General features: G+C 51.8%; 1 non-coding gene across 1 annotated transcript; it reads right to left on the bottom strand.

Moving 5' to 3' along the window:
• Nucleotides 1-2,099: 2,099 nt before the first annotated feature.
• On the bottom strand, nucleotides 2,100-2,218 carry LOC113456687. Its single transcript, XR_003377444.1, has one exon. It is a non-coding gene; the product is annotated as a 5S ribosomal RNA (ribosomal RNA).
• Between the last annotated feature and the right edge of the window lie 651 nt (nucleotides 2,219-2,869).

The following is a 2,869-nucleotide window of genomic DNA, read 5'->3' as shown; positions in this document are numbered from 1 at the left end:
CACCATGTGGTTGCCGGGAATTGAACTCAGGACCTTTGGAAGAGCAGGCAATGCTCTTAACCACTGAGCCATCTCTCCAGCCCCTTCTCTGTGTAGTCTTGACTGTCCTGGAACTCACTCTGTAGATCATGCTGGCCTTGGACTCACAGAGATCTGCCTGCCTCTGCCTCCTGAGTGCTGGGATTAAAGACTTGCACCACCGAGGCCTGGCTGCCATATTTCTAAGGTAGCTTTCAGGCCCATATAACGCAGCTTGATGGTTTAGTCACATATGAGACTTGGACATCGCCTACAGAGCTCTCCTGGTCTTCAAGTCCCCTGCCATCATAACAAGGGCAGTGCTGGGAAAGGAAATGGCGGGAACCTGGATAACACATTCCCATAACAAAGGCTCAGGAGGGAGGCAGAGTTTTTGCTTCATAAAAGCATGTCAGTATTTTCCCAGAGCCTTTTCAGCTCTCAGAAGTTGTCAAAGGGCCAGGCAGGGTGGCACACACCTTTAATCCCAGAATGCAGAAGGCAGAGGCAGGTGGATCTGTATGAGTTCCAGGCCAGCCCGGTCTACATAGGAAGTTCCAGGACAGCTGAAGGTACCACTAGGATCCTGTCTAAAGAAAGTCACTGGAGGGCTTGAGGGATGGCTCAGCAGTTGAGAGCACCGGCTGCTCTTCCAGAGGACCCAGGTTCAATTCCCAGCACCCACATAGCAGCTCACAGCTGTCTGTAACTCCAGTTCCCAGGGATCTGACACCTTCACACCAATGCACATAAAATAAAATTTGTATGTCACTGGATCCAGTCACTGAGGTGCGGTCTGGAGCCGTGATTCAGCCTGGTGCTCTGGTACATGTCTGTAATCCTAGTCCTATGGAGGTGACAGCAGCACTGGGGCTATGTGAAGCTCTGTCTACAAACAAACAAACAAGCAAGCCCATTGGAGCCAGGCATGGTGGCTCAGACGTGTAACCTCAGCACTCAGGGAGCTGAGGCAGCAGAACCACAAATGTGAAGCCAGCCTGGGAGTACATAGATAGTTCCTGGCTAGCCTGAGCTAGGAAACCAGACCATGCTCCCGAACTCCTCTCTCTGAGGTGGGAAGGTAAGAAAACAAAGCAAAAAACAAACAAACAAAAAAAACCCAACAACAACAACAACAACAACAAAAACCAGTTGCCAGGCTTGACCTGTAGCTCAGAGGTCCAGCACATGCTTGGTGCACACACAAAGGGTACAGAGGGCAAGGCCATTTTTCTGCCCTCTCAGGCCCCTCCCAGGGCAATCTCAGACTAGTCTGAGTCTCTTATCGCTGCTATCTCTGAGGATCAACAGGAGGAAAGCAGTTAGGGTGCTTGTTTGCCTTCTGTAAACATCTGGAGCCCGTGGCCAGAAGGATGGCTCTGCCCCCAGCCCTGTGGCTCTCTGTCTCTCCCCACCTAACTGCACTGACAGTTGGCCTCATGGTCACAAGGTGACTGACTTAAATAACAGGAGCGGGAAGCAGCAAAGGGTCTCCCTTCCCTCCAGAAAATCTTTCCCTAGTGGACCCAAGAATTGCCTGGAGATTTTTTTGAAATCAGAATGTTAGGCCTAATTTGTAAAGATTCTGACTTGGGTCATCGGGGCGGGGCAGGGCAGGGCAGGGCAGGGCAGAGAAACACACTGGTTCCCAGGAGCATAGGAGGCTTGGGTGGGGGTTGTGTCCTGCTCAGCTGTCGATTTCTGTGCTGGCTAGTTCTGTGTCAGCTTGACACAGCTAGAGCCATTTTGGAAAAGGGAAACTTAGCTGGGAAAATACCCCCACTAGATTGGACTGTGGTTCATTTTTCTTCCTTGATGGCAGACGTGGGAGGGACCCCATCACCGTGGGTGGTGCTGACCCTGGGCTGGTGGTCCTGGGTGTTATAAGAAAGCAAATGGAGCAAGTCGTGGAGCAAGCAACACTCCTCCACGGCCTCTGCATCAGCTCCTGCCCCCAGGTTCCTGCTTTGACTTCCTTCTGTGGTGGACTGTGACCGGGACAAGGAAGATAAGATGAACCCCTCCCACCGAGTTGCTTTAGGCATAGTGGGGTTTTTTATTTTTATTTTTTATTTTTTTTAAGCCTACAGCACCCGGTATTCCCAGGCGGTCTCCCATCCAAGTACTAACCAGGCCCGACCCTGCTTAGCTTCGGAGATCAGACGAGATTGGGCGCGTTCAGGGTGGTATGGCCGTAGACTAGGCACAGTGTTTTATCACAGGAATAAGGACCCTGACTAAGGCACCCTCGTGCCTCGGGTAGCTGAAGGAAGAGCTAGGACGGTGCTACCTCATTTGGGAACAGCAAGCCCTGACTGATGGAGGTGGGGAAGACAAGAGGCTACAGAGCAGCGAATGGACAGCCATGAGCCCGCTACCGTCCGAACGTTTTACGCGGGATTCTCTACACTAAGGTGCAAGCCCTTGATCCCAGCTCTTGGGAGGGAAAGGCCACAGAGCCAGTTTCAGGACAGCCAGGACAAATGGCCCCCAGAGACTCACGTGTTTGAATGCTTCTCCCATTGGAAATGGCACTATTAGGAGGCATGGCTTTCTTGGAGAAAGGGTCACTTTGGGGGTGGGTTTTGATGTCTCCTATGCTCAAGCTACACTCAATGTGGTGCACAGTCTCCTTCTGTTGCATGCAGATCAGGATGTAGAACTCTCAGCTCCTCCAGCACCATGTCTGCCTGTGCACCACAGTATCCAGCCATGATGATAATGGACTAAGCCTCTGAAACTGTAAGCCATCCAATTAAATGTTTTCCTTTATAAGAGTTGCCACACGGGCAGTGGTGGCGCATGCCTTTAATCCCAGCACTTGGGAGGCAGAGGCAGGCGGATCTCTGTG

Source organism: Microtus ochrogaster, chromosome 10, assembly GCF_000317375.1.
Source record: "Microtus ochrogaster isolate Prairie Vole_2 chromosome 10, MicOch1.0, whole genome shotgun sequence".
NCBI lineage: Eukaryota > Metazoa > Chordata > Mammalia > Rodentia > Cricetidae > Microtus > Microtus ochrogaster.
This window is presented reverse-complemented; position numbering and strand designations above follow the sequence as displayed.